Source organism: Ambystoma mexicanum, chromosome 8 (assembly GCF_040938575.1).
Source record: "Ambystoma mexicanum isolate Mex_15411 chromosome 8, UKY_AmexF1_1, whole genome shotgun sequence".
In the NCBI taxonomy this organism is placed as follows: Eukaryota; Metazoa; Chordata; class Amphibia; order Caudata; family Ambystomatidae; genus Ambystoma; species Ambystoma mexicanum.
This window is the reverse complement of record NC_090929.1, coordinates 1,505,232,168-1,505,257,349: the sequence shown is the minus strand read 5'-3', so window position 1 is coordinate 1,505,257,349 and position 25,182 is coordinate 1,505,232,168. Positions and strand designations below refer to the sequence as shown.

General features: G+C 48.5%; 1 long non-coding RNA gene across 1 annotated transcript in view; it reads left to right on the top strand.

Moving 5' to 3' along the window:
* Positions 1-1,696: 1,696 nt before the first annotated feature.
* LOC138473804 (uncharacterized) overlaps positions 1,697-25,182 on the top strand; it is a 160,316-nt gene continuing 136,830 nt past the window's right edge. Inside the window, exon 1 of the long non-coding RNA XR_011268927.1 lies at positions 1,697-1,846. This is a non-coding gene — a long non-coding RNA (uncharacterized lncRNA). The remainder of the gene's footprint in view (positions 1,847-25,182) is intronic.

Genomic DNA, 25,182 nt, shown 5'->3' with positions numbered 1-25,182 from the left:
GAAGAGGATTGCGTTAACGGTTATTGAATGAAGCGAAAGGGGAACAGAAGTCTGAAGGTTAATTGTAAGTGTTTGAAGAGGCACTGAGGATGTGGTGCAACGAAAGGACACTGGAGGGTGATGGGTATGGATAATTGGGTACACGAGACAAAGGTACAAATCTGGAAAGATAAATCAGTGGCTCTTGCAGAGATCTTCCTGGCCTGCATGCAACTGCACTCTATTGTGGGACTGGCTCAAGCCCTTTTTTTCTGTTGAAATGACACATACTTAATGAACATATGTTTCAATTAAGACTTCACTAATTTTTTCAGATTGCTTTATAATGTTACTTGGTACTTTTAAAGCCAGATTTATTAAGCAGTGCACTAGTTCAGACCTTGCTAAACAACTTTTCAGAAAGCATTTTGTTGGTTGTAGCATTGAAGATGGCATATGACAGGATGAAATCTCCTCTGCTGTCTAAATTTAAAACTGTGGAGCCAGGAAGCTAGTGCTTACATTCCCACCTTCCACAAACGACACCATATGTGATCCTGAGCGAATCAGTTTTCATCATTCTGCTTTTTTCTCTTAACTGTCCGTATGGAAAGTTTCACTCACACGGGTGTATAATCTATAGCGTTACAAATAATTATTACCCGTTTATATAAACGCGTAATGGTGGGGAGGCAGTGTGCCAAGTGAGGTTCTTATGTTGTGTGGGAGTGGAGATGGCGAGGCAGGTTGCCAGGTATGGCTTGTGTGTTGTGCGGTGGGGGCACAGGATGCCAGGTATGGGTCAGACTGCCTGACCTGACTCTACCAATTCTCTAGCTTCTTCACCTCTTTAGATTAGTCTCTAAAACTAAAGATAGGATGGGATGGAATGAAAGGGGAGATGCAGCCTGCTGTGATTTTGCAAACTGGGACACAAGGAAACCTGGGCTCAAATTCCAGCTTTCCCATTTCAGCAAATGATATTATCCTGGTGAAATCGTTTTATTATGTTTGGTATGTGGGGGTTAGGGACCTTGTGGCCAAGGTCCCTAAGAAACCACAAACATAACTGAAAGATATGTTGCATACAAGAAAGATAGTGTCACTAAGTTGGTGTTTAGAGCTGCCCTCTCTGCTAAGAAAATCATATGGAGGGATTGGAAGAGTGTTGTTTTTCCCGCTAGGTCGGCTTGGATTAAGGACCTGCTCAAAATGTAATTGCTGGAAGGCGCTATTTTATGTAAGCAGAAGAAAATGAATTTGTAAGAGAGAATCTGGGGGAGGTTTTTGGTACTGGTGTGACTTACATTGATCTGTGCTCTATTTACCTGGCCTGTTTGTCTGTAATGTTTTATTGTAAATATGTGAACACAAAAAAAGATAGTGTCACTAGTGGCTGATATATGTACTTGGGAATGTGAAGGTGGAGGAGAGGTTGGTATTGAGTTTAGTAGTTCTGGAAGTTGGGTACACTGCACCGTGGGTCCGACAATTGTACTTGCTCCTCACGCCAAGAGTTGCCGGTCCTCACCTGAGGCCCCCTCTGATAGTTAAATGTTCTCCAGGAAGGTACAAGTGAGTTGTTGGCCTGGCAACAGCTTTGGATAAAGTGGCATTCATGACAAAGAGGCTTGGCCAGAGAGGCTGAATCACAGGGTGATGTCACAATGGTTTCCAGCAAGCTGTGTATATATTGTGGGAAGTCAGGAAAAATCCTCAGCAGTCAGCCCCTTCCTTGCCCAGATTAGACAGCAGCAGGAAAATGCCTTATTACTACTACAGACGTAGGTACTATTACCCCAGGTATTATTACTACAGAAGACCCCCACGTCCACGAGTCCCCCGTGTGCGCTACGTCTACCTGTAGGTAAGACATTTCTTTTAATAATTTTGTTATATTTCTACTACCACATTCACTTTCTTTGTATTCTCTGTTTAGTTAGCAGTATTTCAAGAACAGATGCCAAGGTACCATGGTAAATCAGGTCATGTTGTCATGTGCCTATATAGGAGGAAAGCGCCCCTACTTTTCACCCTTATGTAGATTTCACTATATCCAAGAGTTCACATGCGTGAGACATGAGAGCTTTGGATAAAAAGTTGATGGTAAAATAGAGAAATAATGATACCCAGCTGTGAGACTCCATTATAGTAAATTGGATTTCTGCGACAAGGCAAAGGTAAAGCTGTTCCCCAAGGGCTGATTAGCATCTAAGTTGGTAGCTAGCTCATACATGCAAGCGTGATGTGTGTCATGGCACTGAATGTCATGACAGAACCCCCCCAGCCAACCTAGGGGCTTGACTCATTGGTACTACAATCCAACCATGATCCCTGCCCACCATCACCCACTTGGGGAAGAAGGGGCTGGGCCTCCATCTCAGACACCATTCCTCAACTTCAGTGAAGGATTTCAGTTTATAGCAAAAGTGAAAATACTCATAGCACCGCTCAGACAAAGGGTTGAGAAAGAGTCTCTGCTTCCAGTAAGCCTTGGGAAGAGACTACCTGCCAGTTATTCACACCATCCCTCTCAATCGCAGATAAGGATGTACAACACCAAGGAAGAGTTGTCTAAAACAGGAAACTGGCCCCAAAGCCCCCGAAAAATGGTCACGCCACAAGGGTCCCATGGCCTCGCCCAATTCATTGCAAGTCCCACAGAGTAACAATGAAGGCCTCTGTTTCTAGGCCTCTGTTTCTCTAATCAGTGATCCTGTGCAACCACCCCCTAATCCAACAGAATAATGGGGGGACAGGGTGTTGCCCTAAGAAGGCCTTGCATCCGACCTCCAGCAACGCCCGCTTGGGGTTTTCCCAGCCCACCATTGGTAACAAGAAGTTGGCACCAGTGAACTTCAATAGTGTACTCAGAGGTACACGTTTCTCATTTGTCAGAATTCCGCAGGATGAATACCTGAGTCAATCCGGCAGCTTTTAAAACCTGAGATCCAAAACTGCTACAAGAGATAATGGGGCAGGTGGATGGACCCATAGTGCCCAGTCTGCACACCAACTGGGGACCTTCAATCCATCTGAGAGCCCACATTGTCCTTATCCACTAAAGAGGGCATGGCCAGCCCCTTTATTCCCATAAAGCTTCCACAAAATAACCCTGGCGTGGCCTAGCAGACTCTAGGCCCTGCAAGGGCAGCAATCAGTGGCTCCTTTGTGAAATGGAAAGCAGCCTGGCAGGCTTCACTGATTCCTTACTAACTACAGGCTTCATGCGGAATTCTCTAGTCGCTTTTTGCGCCCTTCCATCAAGCTCTAAGGTGAAGGAAATGCTTGGCGGGAGGTAAACGAGAGGGCCATTCGTTAATTTTCTAAATCTCTAGTTAACTGAAATTTCCATGCTCCAGGGTACCCCACTGTACCATTGTGGTCCACATCTGAAGCACCGTTCTGGGGTAAAAGGTCAGACTGCAACTTAAAAAAGCATGGGGTTCGTTTTCTCACGATTCAAAGTCACACGTAATGTGTGCCATTTTGACCAGACGGCATATCAAAATGCAGAAGACGGGCTGTTTACTACCGTTTACTATAGTTAGCAGATTTTTTTAAAAAAATAGAATTTCATCCCAATATATGTGGAAAACACGTATGCCCAGTATTTTCCATAGCCCAAACCTTGAACAGCAAACACAAGAGACGTTGTTATTGTTCCCCGGGTTCCTTCCAGGGGCCCAAGAAGAGAAAACACACGTATTTCAAAAATGATGCTTAACATGCCTGCAATTTTCAGTTTTCCTATTCCTGCCGCTTGCGCCCCACCACATGGAAGTGTTGCAATTCGGGATGGTGGGGGATCCATGGCAGGCTGCAGGTTTTAATATTTGAATATGTTGCAATGCCCGAAGAATGTTTTTTTTAGTTTATTTATTGAATATTAGAACAATACAATCCCAAATTCATAAATTCAAGTGCCATAAAATGCCAAATTCACAATACAAAAATTGGTAACATCAAGTCAACTATTTGACACCAACAAAATGTATTTGGAACATCGCCAAATTAACTACCTATGAACTCTAAGATAGTAACCAACTAATGACTAATTTAAAAGTAAATTAATTTACATCCAGACTTCATAACGTGTAACCTGTAAAATATGAATAGTCAGAATATATATAAACATACTAAAAAGGCAAATATAATTATATCAGCATTGCAATATTCTATGCACAAGGACAGTCACATAACAAGGATCAAAGGGAAGATCACAAAGGAAAAAAGCGAGTAGTTACGTGCATTGCAATCCACCAGCACACATTTATCTGCAGAAAACATATACAGCCATATTGATCAATATTCCTTCCCCTGGTCCTCTTTTCATTAGGCTTCACAACACCAAACTAGTTTCGACAGGGTCTGCCACCTGGTTTCTCTTCTTCTTTGACCTGGCCCACTTGGTTCACTTCCCTGCCAAGTACTGCCACAAGGAAGATGACTCTTATCACTTTCTTAGGCTTCACAACACCTACCTCTGAGTGTTAAGAGGGCCCGCGACCCTGACTTCTCTTCTTCTTTGACCTGGCCCACTTGGTTCACTCCCCTGCCACGAGGAAGATGGCTTGTATCTTGTTTAGGTTCCCTGACCCTCCTTTGACTGTCAGTGGGTTTATCGCCACCAATGTCGTGAGGGACTCTCTCGAGTTCGCTTTAAAGTACTTGGGGTCCTCGATCCTTACCTGGTGATCAACAGGCTTTGTTTCGCCACCGCAATGAGGAGGTGGTTTGTAGGCGTTAAGCCCCTGCTGTGCCAGCCAATCGATATGGTTGCAAAGGCGCCTAGGCACAACTGCTTGCACCCTCTGGGCAAGCCTCCCGGCATCCCCTCTGGGTCTCCTGTACCACCCTTTACCTTGATGAGTGTGTTGGCACGTCGCTGGGGTTTTCTGGGATGGTGGCCATTCCATTTGGCTTTTCCAGCATCTTGCTTTCACTCCGGCTGTGCAATGACGTTCCCGACTGCCTTCTGCTTTTCTTCCTCCTCTCAAAGCTGCTGGGCACCGGTCTGCTACTGCAGATCCCCAATCATCAGACACGGCGGACTGTCAGCGTCCTTGGAGTTCTCCTCCAGATCATCAACGCAGGTTTGTATCTCCTGCGCTCGGTGCGCAGAACACCTGCAGTCTTCCGCGGCTGCCCGAGACCAGGTGTTTAGTCCATTGTCGATTTTTATACAATTTTGCCAGCAGTGTCTGGGCCCATTCTATATGTCCTTCTCTTTCACAGGTTTCATTTTTATTGCTCTGCAGGGCCAACTCGTCCCAGTACTTGGATTACCTAGGTTCCTGATGTTCTTCTTCATCTTAGTACTTTCCAGAACCCTGATGTATTCTGCCTCGTAACAGTACATAGCTCTATTGTCTACAAAGAGGTTACCAGAGGAAGGAGAGGTTAGAGTATGTGGGGGTGTGATGTTCTCATAAGGGCTGTTGCCTAGATGGTCGTCCTTATCCCTAGAGGGGGAGTCCCACCCGATGAGACCCTCCCGCATTATACTATCCCCAGGAAGACTATCGGGTAGTGGCCACACCTCCGTGGCACCTCCGTGGCCTTATGGGAAAGGGCTCCCCCTCGGGGAGAAGTGACTACATCCAGTGAATCAACCCATACCCTTCGCCCAATGCTGCTGGCTTCCCCATCTCCAATAGGAAAATTAAAAAATACATTCCCCTGCTCTTTTCCCTTCCTATATTCTACACAAAAACAGAAGGGCTGCAAGTCCAAGAACCAGCGCATGATCCTAGGGTTGGTATCTTTTCAGAGACTAGGAAAAATATGGGGTGAATGGTCAGTGGAACGCCTAGCTTTTCTCCTTGTTAGATAGCACTTTAGGTATTCTATGGCCCACTTTATTGCCAGTCCCTCTAATTTGATAGTGGCATAATTTCTTTCTCAAGGAAATAACTTCTAGCTGATGTATGTTCCACAAGATCGTATTCCTGAGATAACACTGCACCTATCCCCACCCTAGAGATGTCAGTCTGAAGGATGAATTCCTTATTAAAATTGGGGACTTTTAAGACTAGCTCACTACATAGAATTGATTTCAATGTGTTGAAACTGGCTTGATCCTTCCTCTGCCATTGCAGTTTTTGGGGTTATATGCGATTTTACCGACAGACATTACTGTCATGGTCATGAAGTGAGGGGCACAGGCATGCAGGGGTCACATGCACAGGAGACCTGGGTGGACATGTCTTGGCGCCTTTGGAACCAGGCTCATGAACAAAAGTAAACAAGAACATCCATTTAACACCAAAAAGCTTTTATTATGGACATAGCACTTCAGATGCATTAACCTTGAACATTCCATCTATTAAGCAACCCCAAGTGTATTCTTGGGTGTGGCTGCTAATGGATTGCCTTTGCACATGCTCACTCTCTAGGAGTAGCAGGGTGTGGCTGTTAAGCCGGCCCTAATGGGTGTGCCCACGATCTCAGCTATATAAGCAGCCCCGATCCTCAAGACAGACGCTTTGCGTTATTCTGCACTTGCAAGCAGCGTAACGATTACCGTTGCCTGAGGTCAGACTTACCTTTGAAGATCCTGCTTCCTGGACATCCTGCTTCCTGCCAGCATACTTAGCAACTGGGGGAAGCTGTTCTTACCTGTACATCTCTTCGGCGAACCAAGTATTCATCTTTACACTTTACGGAATGCTGATATCTTCATCTCGGCACCGCAGCACGACACGCTCCATCGTCGACAGCAGCGCCTGCAAGGAAAAACAGAAGACAAGGTTAGACATCGAAAAAACAGTCAGTTTAAGGGTGTGTTTCGCCATACTTCGCCGTTTCCTTAAACCATCATTTACCTGCTGTCGAACATTGGGGTAGCATCCATCTTACATCCGGTCGCGTCTCACAGCTGCATTGAGGCCACATTTCCATCTAAGGGAAGAAAACAGAAGAGAGACATTATTGCGGGCATAAATAGGAGCAACATGTAAAGACATTAAACAGAATGAACAGCATCACAAGAGCTCAGGAAAGACTTACCAATCATAAGGAGAAGCAAAGTCGCGGCTGGACTGGACTAATCATTATCAGGGATCAGTGAAGGAACTAGATTCCATTCACCGTGCCTCTGCCAGAAGTAGCAGGCCGGAGAGCTTATCTTCCATAATTTCACTGGAGTAGTATCACCACATACCACTGCTAACAGCTTTTCTACTGAGGGAGAGGCCTGGGGTGATTCAAGTTCAGGGAGGGCTGCAACCGTGCCCCAAAGCCTCTGCAGAGACCAGGTGAGCGTAACAATTACAGAGTGGTACATTTCATCGTCACCAAAATGCCACCTTCCCCTCCCCCAGATTTTCTACCCTTATAACGCCACCCAACCCCATCCGGACTCATTTTAACCCCTTACCCCACTACCATTTATATATTTATTAATGTTTTCTGTGTTTTTCTGTATTATGGTCTTAGGTGAAATGTCCCACTCTGTAATGTTTTTAGTAAATTGAAAGGGTATCGTTTTCGGGGCTCTAAATTCTTTAACTTATCAGTTTGCCAGGAGGTGATGGTGGAATAATTGGGGATGAACCTCCTGTAATATCTGGTAAGTCATAAGAAGGTCCTTAGGTATCTCTTGTTTTTTGGAGCCAGTGTTTCCTGCACAGCACTGACCTTTTCTAACTGTGATTGGTCTAGCCCATTCCCCACAAAAAATCCCGAGTATTTCACTGCCGACTGGGCTAAGTGGCATTTCCTGGGGTTAGCGGTGAGGCCGGCTCGTCTCAGGGCTCTTGTTGTGATTTCATAAAGATGGAACATATGTTCTTCCCAGGACTATGAATAACTATGTCATCCAGATATGCGCCACGAAAAGCTGTTTGCAAAATCATGTCCGTTAGTCACTGGAAAGTAGTGAGAGTGCCATGGAGCCCAAATGGTAGGACTTTAAAATGAAATAGTACTCTAGGTGTGGAGAATGCCATCTTTTCTTTGTCCGTGGGATTCAAGGGCAACTGCCAATAGCCCTTGGTAAGATCAATCGTGGGGAAGTAGATCTCTGACTCGAGCTGATCAATAAGGTTGTCAATCCATGGCATCGGATAATTATCGAACTGGGATTACTTTCACTGTCCCACGTTCACAACTAAAGACATTCGGAAACTGGGCCAAAATATCCTGGATGTGTTGCTGTTACTGTGGTGGAAGGTCAGGGGGTACTACATTGGTTCCATCTGTCTCTTCTGAAAATTAACTGGACATTACCACAGAGGAAGATTCAACTGGGTCCTCCTTCCATTCCTTCAAGAGGTTGACGTGGTATATTTGGGTCTTATTTCGTCTATCGGGTTGGGCAACTTGATGGTTACAGGGGCCAGTTCTCAAAGATCTCATATGGGCTATGCCAGCGGGACAGCATTTGGTGTTCTGAAGTGGGCATAAGTACCAATACCTTCTGTCCAACAGAAACTGGCCTGGGTTTTGCCTTCTTATCATATTTGGGCTTTTTTGATTTTTGTGTTCTTTTGCTAGGTGGGAATGTACTATATCTCTCACCGTTGTCATCTGTTCTTTAATCCGCTGTGCAGTTTGAGACAGATGTACAATGGCTTCTTCCCGTTCTTCCCATGTCTCCCTCAACATGTCTAGGAGGATAGCTCAGGGGCAACGCACTAGCCTTGGAAGGAAGATGACACGCAGAAACACAGGTTTGATCCGCAGGTCTGCACTTAGAAACCTCTGGGTATTAAGTGTGTTATAAATAATCAATCATAATCATATGCCATCTCTTGGATCACAACCATAGAGCAGCTTGAATGGGGAGATCCCGGGGAAGCTTGTGGAGACTTCCTGATGCTGAAGAACACCCAAGGAATCATCATACCCCAGTTACGTCCATCGGCCTCTACTAATTTCTTCAGAACGCTTACAAGGTGTGATGAACCAGGACAGAGGACTCATAGTGAGTGCTACACAGTTTTATTGAAATAATAAAAGGGTTGGTAAATGCCTCAATATCCCTTGTGAGGGGTCAGCAATGCGAGGCAGACAACTGTTTGATGATTGTTCAAAACGTGTCATTTTTATTATCTTTTAGTATCCCTACTCTGCTGAGGATTTCCCTGCCTAACCAAAGCTAAAGGCAAACAATCTAACACAGGATATCTGGTCCTCACACTAAACAATACATATTCAAAGAAAATATATGGCAATTTAAATAACATAATAGCAGTCACAGTTTCTTGATAATCTTTCAGTAACCTGGGTGTATTCCCTTCTCCAGCATTCAAAGTGAATTCTGCTTCAATGTTCAACCAAAGGAAGCAATAAAGACATCCTTGTAGGTAAGACAGTCTCAAATCAATTCTTGATGTCGCAATGTCTAAGTAAAGTTTTGTTAACCAAAGTTCCAGCAATAGCAAATCTTTTCCCCTTGGTGAAAGATGGACTTTCTACTTCCTCAGAACAGCACCAATGGTAATCCCAGCCATGATGCTTTGTCACCACTTCCAGCAATCCAAGAAGACTTGTGACAGTTCACAAGAAATGTAACTTCTATCACAGTAAGTCAGTGAAACATAGTCCTTGGTTAACAGTTAGAATGTTTTTAGTTACAGAATTAGGGTTTACAATTGGTATATTTGTCAGGATAATTTCACAGTGCCGCTACTTGCACTTCAACAACTTCACTTCTACTGCAGTTTACCATGAGAACAGTCTCCTCTGCCTCATAGCACTTCGTTTTTTTAGGCTACTGAAATGTTGCATCTACTTACAACCAGATACAACTACCACATCTTCAGTAATTTGGGACTTCAAGACAGTTCTGACAAGATTCACTTTCAAGTACTTCAACACTTCGAGTAGGCAGAGCACTCTTCCTTTTTATATCTCATCAAAAGGGGCAGCCTCTTCGCCTTTCTTTTCTGTCTGCCACAATAACAACCTAGGTTTGCCTGTATGACCTACTTTTGTCTTCTCAGTCTTTGGCAATAAAGATTGTGTCAACTTCAAAATAATCTTTATCGGCAGCCAATTTCCCTTCCCCAACTTTGTATCCACCTTTCTGCCAACTGTTAGCCCACACAATTACCCAAAAGACTGGGTGCCACTCTCTTGGCTTCAGATAATGCTTGCATAGTTGTATCTTAAGCAAGGTTGAACTGTTAGATTGCTTTTTGGCTCTGGGAAAGGTTGTTTTCACTCTTAGTATGGTGCTTGCTCTTCTCTTCAATTGCAGATACTTGGTTTAACTGCTTCAACTCTTTTATAAGAAAGGTATGCCTGTGTGAAAGTAAAGGATAAAGTTCAGTTTTCCTTTGGGAATCACAATTAGGCACACGTGACCACTTATTGATGTAGTTTTGTAAGGTAAAAGGTTTTAACAATGGTCTTGTCAACGTTAGGTATTCAGCATCGGCCTTCGCTTCGTTCACGCTTCTTAATAAGAGACACACAACCACTTCTTCATGAGGTTGCCAGTCTTTAAGGGTTTACCAATGGGTTTTAGCAGCGTTTGCTCTTCACTGGATTAAAAAGGAGTTACCTAATACATGCGAGTGCATAACTTCCCATTGTTCCCTTATTAAATCTTCAACAAACAACTTCAGCTTGCTTCTGCCTACACGCAAGTGAATAGGAAACTGGATGCTGTCGCTGGCTTTGCTCGCGCAAGGAATTAGAACGCCAAGTATCACTTACCGGCTTGTGTAATCCTTGTTCTACGGGTCACATGACTTCCACGACTTCTGCCACAACTTCTACTGCTTCTAGCTTCACACGGACCCACACCCTTCCTCACTGAAGGTGGCTCTGGTTCGGCCACATGTTTAAGGAGCCCCTCTCCCCCTAATGGGGCTTTTTATGCCTCCCATGTTCCTTCAGGTGTGGGCTGTTAGGCCTAATTGCCTGACTGCTGCTACGGCATGCCTCTTCAGCCCTCTTCCTCATCCAGTACTTATGGGATTATGGGACTTTTAGTCCCCAACAACAGGTTCAAGTTTGTTCTCTTAAAAAACCTTTGCTTTCTAAGGGTAGATTTAGTTCCTTTAAAAGTTATTTAAGGATACAGTAGTAGTTATAGAGGAAAGCAGTCTATTTAAGGCAATACCTCTAGTTTCTTTTCCATTATACCTTTGGGAGTAGGCAAGGTGTGTATTCTGAAATTCTTTGAAGGGTCTTTCTGCTGGCAAGGCTTGTTTATGTTTTATGGCACTTGTGCCCAGAGCCACAGATTTTACATGTGATTCAAGAACATTATAATGACAATAAGCCATGACCTTTTTTTTAGCAATATACAGTGTCCCCTCCCACAGGATCTCCTCACCACCCTAGGCCATGTCTCCTCCCAGGTGATCCTCCTGAAGCGTCTGCCTTTCCCTGGCCACATGATAAGGGTCCCCGAGCAGGTTTCCTGGAGAAAGCATCACTGATACATCACACCCTACTCTAGAAGGTATTTCCCTGCCTCAACCAAAACTAAGGGTCTGTCGTGTGTCAAGATGTCCAAAGCAAAATGTCCTGTGTCTGAAATCCTATCCTGGCCCTCACATCTTAAAAGTAACCAGAAGGTGCTGTATTGTCTCTGGCCTTGGAAGTGCACAAATGTTGAAACAGTTAACTCCAACAAAAAAGGTTCCAAATATATAATGTTCACAGTTCCAGGTGATGGCTCCCTTCCCCAGGTTTCTTTACACAACACAAATAGTTCAACACAATTCAGAAACTCAAGGGCATATTTCTTCCTCATAATTCCCTTTTCATAGTGTTACAACTTACATGCTGGCACCAGATTTGCAGAACACCTGGTATACTCTCCTGTCAGGCTTATTTTACATTCAATATACTTCAACATTCTAAGGATATATGTAAAGACCTGTCATAGCCATAGCCCCTGGCCCTGGTACTCGTGGCCTCTGGGCCGCATCACAGTGTCCGTGCATGGCCCCAAAGGCCTAATCATGCCCCCCAAGACTCTCCTTGAGTCAGTCCTGGCGCCTTTGGCGCCAGGCTCATATGGCAGAAGAAGGAACTGGAGCTCTCAATGGGAATGGGACAACATGGCTGCCCCCACATGGTTCAGTTCAGAACTGAACCATGCGGTCTAGCATCTAGGGTGTGGTCAGGGCTGAAGGAACCTGGGATACCTGCAGACTATTTAAGCCACGCCCGAGCTGCAGCACACACTTCGCGTTGCTCTGCACTCGCAGCGTGACGTTCACCGTGATTTGTCCTCAGCATTCCAGGCCTGCACCTGCAAAGGAAGAGAAGAAGAACACCATTAACCATCCTTACCTGCTTGTCAATCCAGCTCCTGTCGATCGCTCCAGTGTCACCTCGGAAGCTCGTCCTCGCTTGAAAGCAGCACCCTGGAGGAGAAAAAAGAAAGACACCATTAGTAAGCGTTTGCATCCCTCATTCAAGCATCATTCGGAAGCGCGCTTACCTGAGCGGAACTCGCTGTTGGTTTATTCCATGCCGGCCTCCATCAACCTGCAAGAGAAAGGCAAGGCAGGTAGCTCTCATACTTACTCGACGGTGGTCCAGACAACATCCACTCATCGCTCTGCATCCTCCCGGCTGCTCACTATCCAGAACATCACGGCGGCCTGCAAGAGAAGAATAACACAGGTTAGCAAACAGCAAAAGCGCATATAGCGCCCCCCTCCACACATTCACTTACCATCTCGAGCACAGCCCTCTCAACGTCTTCATCATCCCTTCTGCACCTAAGAGAGAAGGAGGACATTAACAAGGGCAATTACAATTACGGACAATTAAGGACAATTTATCAAGAACAATAGACTTACCTGAAGAACTGAGTCGCAGCAGGTCTGGACTCTCGGGCCCGTGCCAGTGAAGCAACTTGGCAGCGAAGCGCCCCATTCACGACGCACCCCTGCACAGAACTGCAGGACGGAGAGCGCATCTTATCGAAATCCAAGGTGAGGAAAATTCTAAGGGGGTTGTTGGGGTTCACAAGGGAGGTAGGCCCAGAGAGAAAGAGATTGTGGGCTAAACCAGAACTCCTGTATTCCAGACTAGATCCTCGGCAGAACGAGAACCCGGGGGAGGCGGATCCAGGTCGGGAACAGTCCAACCAAGTCCGGTGGCATCCCTGTGGCATCCCTGTGGATACCGGTGAGCGTTACAGACCGGAGGGGGGTTCTGTACTTCTGCTCTCTATATGGTAGACGAGAGGCACAAAGGACCCCAGACAAGATTCTCTATTATTGGTAACGTAGTTGAGCAATCAAGGCCTAGCCTCTCAGGAGGTGATGCAGGCTGGTTCTTAAGTACAGTGTAGTCCCCAAGCACCCACAAAGGAATGTCCGCACACTGTATTAGTTAAAACACAGTCTTTATATAATTAATATTCAAGGTTATGTACAATATCACGATAACTCACTTTGTACTTGGTTATCTATAATGGCAGATATACAGTTCTACGTGGTACCACAATTACTATTAGATCTCTTTAAAGTGCATCAACTGTACGGTTAAATGTCACACAAATCAGGTCGTAAAGGAAATCAACAATAGACATAAGAGGAAAGCAGTTGGTTAGATCCCCCCACCTGGGCAACCAGTAGAATAAAGATATATCACAACCCCAGTCCATACACCGTTCACAAGAGTCTTTCAAACAGTTCTGCACCCCCAAAGTACCTGGCGTTGTAGCGTTCCTCGTCGTGGAATCGACGGCCCTTCTTAAGTGCCCTCCCTTTAAGGCAGGAGTCACGGGTCGTCGAACATCCGACGGAGAACAGGGTGAACTACGGCAGTGAAGTGGCAGCTTCTTTCCTAGCAGTGCTCGTCGACGGGGAAGCATAAATGTCCTGTAAGGAAGTGCGGGGCACTGAGATGTCGATAGTTCGAGACCGCAAAGAGTTTGAAGAACTGTGGCCCAGCAAGGGCGTTGAGTCGTCGGCGTCTCTGTGGTCTTTGGGTGGCGGGAAACCCACTGGCGGATGCTCCTCGGTGCATCTACGGCCTGGCCTTCTCCGGCAGTATAAGGCGGGCTACGGTGCGGACGAGCGTGTCCGTGAATCAAAAGTTCTTAGGCAATGGGAGCACAGTGGCTCCGGTCGGCGACGGCATTCGTCGACAGTGGCGGACAACAGTCTGGGTGCTTCTCTTTGGGATTCCGCGGCAGTCCCTGTCTCCAGTCAGCAGCCTTTCATAGGTCTGTCTACCAGGGAGCTTTGGCAAAGATCATCTGGTGTACGATGGTCCCTCATAGCTCCGGAAGAGGGCGCCTTACCAGGTCCTCTCTGGGTCAGTCCTTTGAGACACAGCAGCTTTCATATTGAGGAAGGAGAGCAACAGCAATTCTTCTCTTCCAGCAGGGTTTCAAGGTCAAGCTTCAGTTTCATTCCAGTTACTCTTCGTAGTTTGGACTTCAGCTTCTGAACACTTCTGAACACAGTGAGAGGTCCCCAGATATACTGCTGATCTCCCATTAATTCTCCTGGGTCACACTCAAGCATCCAATCACTGTTAAGGGCATTCAGCAGTCAGTTGGCCAATCAGGCACACGGTGCATTCAGGCCATTCTTCTCCATCCAGACAGTCACAACATAGAATGTAGATTCGGACAAGTACCACGCCATTCAACATTACACACTGCATTCATACCAGTTTCCGGCAGAGCTGTCTCAGTCTTTGTGTCAAACACCAGATACCAGACATCCACAACAAGAAGTGTAGATTTGTCACACACTCCATTCACCCAGGTCCCACCCACAGGTGTACCCACAACATACGGTCGTTGGGAAGGCTACAGCCAGTCTGCTCGGCACTTCCACACACTACCATATATGGAATTTCCACCCAACAGCCAGTCAGGGGGAAGGGACAGAGTCAGGGCTTCCGGGGTCTTCGGGAAGATCAAGGTAACAGGCGATGGAAAGCAAGAGGCCACGGTGGCCATCTTGTCTGCATCAGGAATCTACCGATTCCAATGACAGGGCCCGAGCATCCCAAAATGGAGGACGCTCAGGGCACCAGTCAATTCAGCACAGAGCTGCCACCAGCCCATACCCTGCTCTGTGGGACCCCCACAGGTCCCTAAAACATACACTAGGGGCACAGGGTTGTACCCCCACCCATGGGTGCCATAAGGTTATCACATGGGTCTGTACACCAAAACCAAAAGAGAGAGCTGCACTGCCAGGAGTCCCACATGAACTCCTGCGCGGAAAACACGATGGAACACACAATAAAAAGCAGTCAAGGACAAGGATACGGAGGCCCTGTCCCTCCGAAGCATTTCCAGCATCACAGTATAGCTCTTCCTTAGGATTCTCTTTCTGTAATTGGCTTTACCTGGTATACTCTCCTGCCAGACCTCTCTCATGACGTTCACTTCACACACTTGCAGACTTGACTTTGCCTGGTACACTCTCCTGCCAGTGCTTTCGCATGTGCTCCACTTCTCACTTTTGCAAACTTGGCTTTGCCTGGTATACTCTCCTGCCAGGGCTTTCTCATGTGCTTCACTTCTCACACTTGCAAACTTGACCTTGCCTGGTATACTCTCCTGCCAGGGCTTTCTCGTGTGCTTCACTGCTCATACTTGCAAACTTGACTTTGCCTGGTATACTCTCTTGCCAGGACTTTTTCATGTAATACAACTCTTTCACGTTTGGGTGTGGGTTTCAAGTTCGTAACCTTTTTCTCATTGCTTCAATCTTCCAATTGGTTTCTCTTTTCCCCAGATACTGGGTTGCCGGCCCGTTCTCAAATTTCCAATCCCTGCTGTGGGCTTCCCTCCACTTGCTTAGTACTTTGCTTTCCTACGCATTGCTCCAAGTGAAGCGCCCTGTTGTCCCAACTCCCTGCTATGGGCTCACCAGCTTTGTTTGGCTGTTTTGTAGCTCCTCACAGTCTTCGCTGCTTCCACTCTCTTGTCATCGTGGGTGGCTGGCGTATCTCCTGCTCTACGGTCCCATGGCATCAAAGGGGCTTCTCCTCTTCTCTGGTGGGAGCTATTACAGTTAGCCATAAAGGCATGGGACATATCTTTAAAAGGGAAGGGGGGATATGTGTTTTCATCTGACAACATGTTATCCCCTTGAGGGTCACCTCCAACCATGTGGTCCTCCCTCATATAGCCGCTCCCAGGGTCAGGATCAGGTAGCGGCTGTCGTCCCCTGGCTACATGGGGAATGGCTACTTCTGGCAAAGGAGTGATGACATAATCAGATTCATCACTACAGTCTTATTGAAGCGTTCAACCAATCCAACCGTCTGGGGGTGATAGACGGAGGTCTATAAGGTTTCAATGTGCTGAATCTGTTGTACTTCCGCCATGATCTTAATCATAAATGTGGTCTCCTGGTTTGTCAAAATGTCTTTTGGGAAGACCACCTGTGATAGAAAAGGGATCAAGTGTTTCAAGATCTATTGGGATGTATTGTTCCTCAATGGGAAGGCCTCAGGGTAACATGTGGCATCGTCTAGGATGACCAAAATGTACCTATTCCCAAGTTTAGATGGTTCCAATGGGCCTATTATATCCATGCCTGTCCAGGAAAAGGAGACCTCAATTATAGGCAATGGTTATAATTGAGCGTGACGGGGGTTATGTAGAGCAGTCTTTTGACAGAGAGAACATATAGGGACAAAGTTCTTAACGTCTGAATACACGCCTGGCCAGTAAAACCTGCTCACAACCTGTCCCTATGTTTTTGCCATCCCCAAATGTCCTGAAGTTTGGTAAGTGTGCGATTCCTAAGACTACCCTTCAATGGCTTCTCGGTGCACTATTGGGTTTGAGGAGTTCCCTCATTGGTGGTATCTCCCCGATATAACAACCCTTGTTTTATAAAAAAAAAGAATGGACCATCTTTACTTCTGCCTTCATCCCCGGGAACTACTTTGAGGAAGGCTTTGGCCAGAATAGGGTCATTGCAGTGTGCGAGCGCTATATCGGGAATTATCTCAGGCTCACTTTCTTTTGTGCCGGGCGTTGGTATTTCAACTTTAGGGGGGCAGATCTTGAACAGCTTCTCCAAAGCCTTTGGTCCCTCTTTCCATCAGGTCTTGCTCTTGGATTTCTACAAGTTTGGGAATTAGAGCATTTTCTAAAATCTGCGGGGTTATTTGCTCCCTTGTTTTTACATGGTAAAAGTATTTACCGTAGTACTGAAGTAGAACTTTGACATCACGCCGGTACTCTGGGTCAACCACCCCAGACATCAGATACAGCCTGTGTTTCCAAGTGAGATCTGACTTGGACACCAATTGGATGTATCTACCCTTGGGGGGTGCTAAGAATACGTCAGTTGGTATGAGTTCTATTTCTCTAGGCTCTATTGTAACATTGCGGCTACTGGAGAGGTCAAACCCTATGGACTCACTGGTAACTATAGAGGGGTTGGAGGCTTGGTTACTGAAAAGTTTAGGGTTCTCCAGTTTGTATCAACTTGGTCAGATTCCACTTTTGACACCATACATAAGGGTACAGAAGGAAGAGGCTGACACAAAGATGGCATGTTTGGGGCTAAAGACTTTTGTTTAAACCAGAAAGTAAGAGAAAACCTATCTTTTCCTATTCCTAAGCAGGGGCGGGGTCCCTGCTTCAAGTTAAGAACTAAGGTGACTGTCAAGATGTCTGTCAATGCAAACGTGTCCACCATCCTGTGTTAAGACAACTGTAATGCTCACCTGTTATCCACAGGGTCGCCACCCGATCTGGCTGGACTGCTTCCGACCTGGACCCACTCCCTCAGGTTCTTGTTCTGCCGAGGACCTGGTCTTGGTTTTTGATATGATGCGCTCTCCGTCCTGCTGTTCTGTGCAGGGGTGAGTCGTGGATGGGCAAGTCGCAACCGAGTTGCTTCACTGGTGCGGGCCCTGTGAGTACAGACCTGCTGCGACTTAGTTATTCAGGTAATACTGTTGTTTTGACAGCTTGTCCTTAATTGTAATTGCCCCTGTTAATGTATTTCCTTCTCTCTTAGCTGCAGAAGGAGTTCTGAAGATGGTGTGCTGGCTGGGGCTGTGCTCGAGATGGTAAGTGAAAGCGCGGAGCGCAGCGCTATGTGCTTCTCTTGCAGTGTGCTAACCTGTGTTGTACCTCTCTTGCAGGCCGCCGCGATGTTCCAGGTGATAAGCTGCCGAGAGGATGCAGAGCGGTGAGTAGATGTTGTTCGAATCACAGTCGAGTAATTACGCGTGTTAATCAGCCTTGCCTTTTCTCTTGCAGGTTGTCAGAAGGCCGGAATGGGAATGAACCAACAGCAAGTTCAACTCAGGTAAGTGTGAGCCTTCCGAATGTTGATTAAATGTGAAGAATAAATGCTTACTAATACTGCTTTTCTATTTTCTCTAGGTTGCGGTCCCTTGCATGCCAATCGATATGCGGATTGTGTGCGACCAACCACGGCATCCTTAGGATCAACCGGAACTGGGGTGACTTGATGAGATCAAAAGAGTAACTAATGGTGTTCTTCTTCTTCTTGCAGGTGTCGGCCCGGAATGCTGAGGAAGATCCGATAAACCATGGTGAACGTCACGCTGCGAGAGCAGAACAACGCGAAGCGTGTTCTCCAGCTTGGACGTGGCTTATGTAGCCTGCAGGTATCCCAGGTGCCATCAGGCCTGACCACACCCTAAATGCTATACCGCATGGTTCAGTTCTGGAACTGAACCATGGGGGGGCATCCATGTTGTGACACTGCCATTGGGAGCTCCAGCTCTCCCTTCTGCCATATGAGCCTGGCGCCAAAGGCACCAGGACTGACTCCAAGAGAGTCTTGGGGGACATGATTGGGCCCTTGGGGCCATGAAGGGACATTGTGGTGTGGCCCAGGGGCCAGATTGCCAGGGGCAGTGGTCATGACAACAACCTTCCTTCTGTCTCTTGCACTAGAAACTAAATAAGGTACTACTGTTCTGGTCCCAGGAGAATGATTCCCTTCTCTTGGGTTCGGGTTTCTAGACAGTGGAAACCGTTCCAAATCTTAGAATAGTGTCATTATCGTGGGGAATGACTCCCTTGCCCTAATAGTAAAGTTCAACACAATACTCACTTGGTGAGCCAGGAGAATGCCTCCCTTCTCCTGACATCCAGTCTCAGGTCGCCCCGGGGAATGACTCCCTTCCCCAGGCCTGTTGGGCCTTACTGCCAGTCCGGGTTGCCAGGAGATTGACTACCTTCTCTAGGTATCTTGTTATCAGTTCCTTCAAACAGGGGGAATGACTCCTTTCCCCTGGTCTTCATTAGGCTTGACAGCACCCAACTCTGAGTGTTAAGGGGGTCAGCGACCCTGGTTGGTCTTCTTCTTTGATCTGGTCCACTTCCCTGCCAAGTACTGCCACAAGGAAGATGTCTTGTACTTGTTTAGGGTCCTTCACCCTCTGTTGGCTGTCAGTGGGTTTATCCCAGCCATTGTCATGAGGCACTCTGCCTCTCAAGTTCTCTTTAAGGTACTTCTGGTCCTCGACCCTTCCCTGGTGATCAAAGGGCTTTGTTTTACCATTGCAATGAGTAGGAAAAGGTTTCTAGGTTTTCTTCCCCTGCCGTGCCACAGAAGCATTATGTTTGCAAAGGGGCCTAGGGACAACTGCTTGCACACTCTGGGTGAACCGCCCCGCATCCCCATGCCACCTGTTACCTTGTTGAGGGTTTTGGGACATCACCAGGGCTTCCTGGGATGGCAGGCGTTGGTTTTTAGATGCCTCTCAGGCATCTTTGCACTATTTGGTACCGGAAGACTATCTATTGCAATCCATATAGCGAATGGGTAAGAGAGAGGGGGTGAGGGGCATTGCTGCCATTTATAGATCTTTAATGCAGGTCTCCAATTTATAAACTCTTGATTGGGAGTATGGGTCACAGGTCGGCCTGTTGATGATCAGAAGGTCTTTCAACATTCTCAATAAAAATGGTTCTGGGATTCCAAGATGGCGGGCGGTCGAGAGTAAACGTACTATCTGAAGCTCCCAATTCCGGAGCAATCACAGAGCGGTCCACCACCCCACCAACTGTGTGAGCCTCCCGAAGTGGACTGACAGTGCCCCTGGCGTCTACGGGTGGGCACTGAGAGGAGCGGAGAGGAGGGGGCTCTTGGAAGCAGAGCCCAGCTGTGCCACGGCCTGGGGCCGACTTGGTGGACCAGCGCAGAGGAGAGTCGGACCGCCCGCCCTGCGGCTGACGCGCGGTCTCAGAGCAGAGTATAGGGGTGCCGAAAGGCCCCCGGGAAGGTGCTCAGCCGCAGGGGCTGTTGGAGGCGGGAGCACAGGATCGGCGGCCAGTGGAGGCTAACGAACGGTGAGCCGAGTGTTGTGTGGGCCTGCGGCCCCGGCCAAACACCCACCCTGTTGGAGGAGGCGGGGGAGGAAGCGTCTTTGTGGGAGGCGGCTGCCAGCAGCATCGCGGCTCCGGGCGTGCTTCCCTTCCTCCCAACGTCCAGAAGGGAGTGACCCAGGAGGAGAGCGAGCAGCGGCCCGAGTGCAACATGGAGGAGTTAGGGAGCCAGGAGTCCCGGGAGGCAGCGGCGAGCGGAGAAAGCAGCGGGTGGCTGGCGGTAAGGCGAGCGGGCCCCAAAATCTTTGTGAAAGAACAGAGTGAGTGGGAGGAGGGGGCTGCTTTGGCTGCTCCTCCGGGCGCCCTGTGAAGAAGAGGCAGTAATGGCCCTAGTGGGCCTGGCCACCCCCCAAGGACCCTGTGGGTTGGGGATGCCCTCTGCGCCTCGGTGACTCCCCCAAAATAAGTGACTGCAGACGGGGGCCCTCTATATATGAGACTAACGCCCGGTTGCTGTTCCTGCTGCAGATTTGCACCCGAGGTGGTGCCCGTGGAGTGAAGGCAGGAGCGGCTCTGGAGGGTCCGGCTCGCCCCCGGAGTCCCCGCGAGCTGGGGATGCCCCATGTGCCTCAGATCCCCTGTGCCTCAGTGTTTGCCCTAACATATGTGCCTACAGACGGGTGCCAACCGTGTATGAGAGCCACATCTTGTTGACATTCTTGCTGCATATTTACACCCAAGAGGGGTGGCAACTGGGACAATTTCATTGATTCCTGCTCTTGGAGACTGCTGATATCGAGCCCACCCTGCGGTCTCTTGGCTCGACTGGGATACTTTGGGTGCGTGGCAGCGTGGTGACGCGACGGGATGCAGGGAAAGAAGGAGGTCCGAGTTGGGTGTTCTAAGCCGCGAGAGGCGCGGCGCTGGAGAGCCGCCCGATCGAGTCACACCTGGTGCAGAGATTATCCCAGTGAGAGACAGGAGAGACTAGTATAAGGTGGAGCCGGCCCTAGCGCGGCAGGCCACGGCTTGAACAGATGGCTACGCGCCACAAAGGGAAAAGTGGGAAGCCTTTACAGCACCTGCGGGAATCCCATGGCACCCTCTGCTCAATGTGGCCGATGCAGGATACAGGAGAGGGCTCGGACGAGAGAACTGGCGATTCAGAAGGGAAAAGTATGAAATGAGGAGGCGCAGAGGGGGCAGCTCCCGGCGGTTGGACAGGATGTCCTGGGTGAGATCCAGGTGCTGCATACTAATTTGGCTATGACGTTCCAAGATCAGTTTCAGCTGATGAGGGCAGATCTCAATGAGGCTCTTGGGGAGATCAAGCGGGACCTGCGGCAGCTTGGAGAATGGACTGATCTTTTGGAAAGGAGTCTCCAGGAAATGGAAAAGGACACAACCGCCAACAGTGAAGCCATACAGCGCCTTGATGTAGCGACCCAGAATCTTGAGATTCAGATGGAGGACGTCGAAAACAGGTCACAAAGAATTAATATCAGAGTGAAGCAAGTACCGGAGTCAGTCTCGGATAAAGATCTGAAACGGGAAATTCAGGGCATCTTCGCGAATATTATAGGCGCAGGGGGCCCGGACGCCATTGAACTAGATGCCTTTGCTAGATATGCACAAAAGGAGGCTGTTCTTCAGGCTGCACGGAAACAGGAACCAATAATGTACAGAGGCCAACAGATAGCTTTATACCAGGACTTGGCAAGTATCACCTTAGTCAAGAGGAGACCGATGGCGCCAGTACTGAAAGTGTTGAAGGACCGCAGGGTGCGCTACAAGTGGACATTCCCATTTGGCCTTCTTTTCAATTGGGAAGGCTCACAGAGGCGGATAACGTCGGTCCAGGAGGGGGCTACTTTGCTGCGAATGGACCTCGACGAGGACCTCTCGGGGGGGGGGGGATTGTAAGGCGAGCTGGAGACAACAGGCCTCGGCAAAAGCCATGGGAGTGGTCCACAGTGGGGGATAAGAGGAGGAGGGGTCAGAGAGTGAATAGCGACTCCCCGTGGGAAGGGGGAGGGAGTGGGGTGGAGGGCGGAGATAGCAGTGGGGGGGGGCTCTTGATCTGGCTCTTGATATGTGAGGGGTGGTGGACCCTTAAGGGTGGTAGAAGAGCTCGGGGGGTAGGGAGTGCACCATCTTGGGAGCAGTAAGGGCGATGTGGCCCGGTTGGGGAGAGGAGAAGGAGCGGAGGGGGAATCTGCTCTGGCCGAGTGGGTGGGGGGAGGGAGGGGAAGTCCTAGCCCTAAATTGGGGAAGGAGGGCGGGACAAGTTTGGGGGGTAGGGGGAACTTGGCAGGGGGGAGGGGGAGCAATTTCACCCACAGTTGGGGTTTATGGGTGGAGGGAGGGGGGTTGCCATGGTTGCCATTGGAGGAGGAAAGAGCTCTGGGCTGGGCAAAATGGAAAGGAAAGAAGTGGAAGGAAGGGTAGGAGGTAGATATTCACCCCAGGAGAAGAAGGGGAGGCGCGGGAAGGATAAAATGGGGGGGCTTCTGGTGAACTGCCCCACAACGCCGTGTTCAGGTGGCTAACGCATAATGTGAGGGGACTGAACTCCCCCCCGTAAACGTACAAAACTGGAGCTGTTCACTAAGTCTCAAAAACCAGACGTGTTAGCGCTCCAGGAGACGCACTTATTAAAGCGTGACCAGGGTCGCCTGCGCCTGAGGGGCTTCCCGCTGATACTGTTTGCCTCGGCCGGCACGAAAAGGGGAGGAGTCGCTTTGGCATTTGGGAAGGGAATCGACTTTCGACCCCATGATATCCTCAGGGACTGCAATGGGAGATACATTATGGTCAGGTGGGAGATATTTGTGTCTCAATATACTATTGCCTCGGTGTATGCCCCCAATGTGGGCCAAGACCAATTCCTGCTACGGGGCAGGTCATAGTGATGGGGGACTTCAATCTTGCCTGGGATAGGAGGGGGGACCGGCCCCGGCACAAAAGGGAATGAGGCGGCGCCGCAGCATCTCCTCAGCTGAGGGTAAAATGGGAGGAGGCTGAGCTACGCGATGCATGGTGCGCAATACGGGGCGGGGAGGAGGGATTTACGCTCCTATCAGATGTTCATAGAACACAATCCCGTATTGATTACATCTGGGTCTCTGCCAGTCTAGTGGGGCAGATTGAGAATGTGGAGGTGGGTCCCCTGGGGGTAGCAGATCACAAGGTTGTGCAAATGAATATGCGGCTTGGGAGGCGTAGGCCGGGGTTATGGAGTTGGAGGTTCCCGGGGGAACTCCTGAGGGATCAGGCGCTGAGAGAGGAGCTAGGGGACAGAATCAGGGATTTCTTTGGGAGGAACAATAGTGGGGACACAAGCTTGAGCCTGTGAGAGGCAATAATGGACACACCCCAGAAGGGGAATGAGGCCAGGACCAAGTGCGGGTAAGATCAAAAGAGCTTTATATAATTCAATATAGGGCATGCAAAGGACTCTGCAAACTCCGAGCGCTCTGTCTGACAATAGCAAAGAAAGTTAGTTATATTACAAATACACATCATGCATGAGGTAAACTATAAGGGCCACAGAGTCTCAGGGATTGGGTGGTGATGGCTAGGTGGTATACATTGTATACAGTTGCTTCTACAGGATTGGCGGACGTTGGTGCTGCGCCACGTGGGGCAGGAGGTCAGCTGGGCTCATCGGGATGTAGCATTGGGCCGGACATGCCTTGTAACAACGATTGATAGCTAAACTAACATTTGACCTTTTGGCCACACATTCCCACCCATTCATCACACTTCATGTGTCCTGTTGAGTTGCAACTCTTGTAAGCGCTGACCTTAGATCAATACATGGCCAGGAACATTGATATGCAATCTGGAGTGTCTTAATACATCGGTTTGGGAGGCGCCTTAGGTTCAAACAATCAGGTCCCATGGGCGTAGTCAGGGGCATGGGCAGGGGTGCTTGACTAACCATCCTTGGCAATTTCGGTGAGGGATGGTATTATGATCTGTTGGTACACGTGTGGGCGCCCCCCTTTCTAGGGTCATTAACCCGAGGTCGACGGAGGTACTACTGACCCGTGGGGGGCATGGGACTGGTGCCTGAAAGGCGGCGGGATTTAGGACCAGGTAGCTCGTAAGTCATGGAGTCAGGCTGTGGCGCCCTCTGACACAGGAGAGGGTGGCGGATGCTTGAAACGGGTCCAGCAGGGTCGGGAGGGAAGGCAAGGCTTTGCTGTTTGAACACCGTCTATCTCGAGAGAGCCTGGGCAGGGGGAGGGGGAAATGGCCTTGCAGCTCCGTGCGTGGCATCTTGCACAAGGTGGTTTTACTGTCGTATGGGTGAAGGCGAATAACAACACATGGGGTTCCTAAAAGCACTCATATGTATTTGTATTTACATGGGATACTAGCTGATGATCATACTTTTTTACATAGCATTTCACATTTACAGTTGACATACGAACATGAGGTAGTGTCAAGCAGGTGTGTGTAAAGAGTGTATTAAGAGAGCAACACAAGTTATTGTTCACAGTTATCAGCTGTCCAGTCTTTGTATATCTCTTCATTACATGTAATATCGGTTGCACAACTTTCTCTTTACCCATTCTCCTTTATATTAGCCATTTGGTGGGAGACAGCACAAAGTAGCGGCTTTCGCCGATGACATGTTGCTTACCCTCACAAATCCCAAGGGTTCCATTAGGGCAAGCATAGAATTACTGACCAGGTTTGGGGAACTATCGGGTTTGCGAGTCAATTTCCTGAAATCTGAACTTATGAATGTATCCCTAGGAAAGCAGGAGGCGGAGGAGACACAGGCGACTTCCCCATTTAAGTGGAGCCCTACTGGGCTGCGATATCTGGGAGTCAAGATTACACCCTCTCTGGCGGGTTGGGGCGGGGCCAACTATGAGCCCCAGTTGTCAACTATCAAGAAAGATTTAAGGAGATGGGGTGCCCTACGACTGTCCTGGTTGGGAATGGGGGTCGTCCTCAAAATGGCGGTG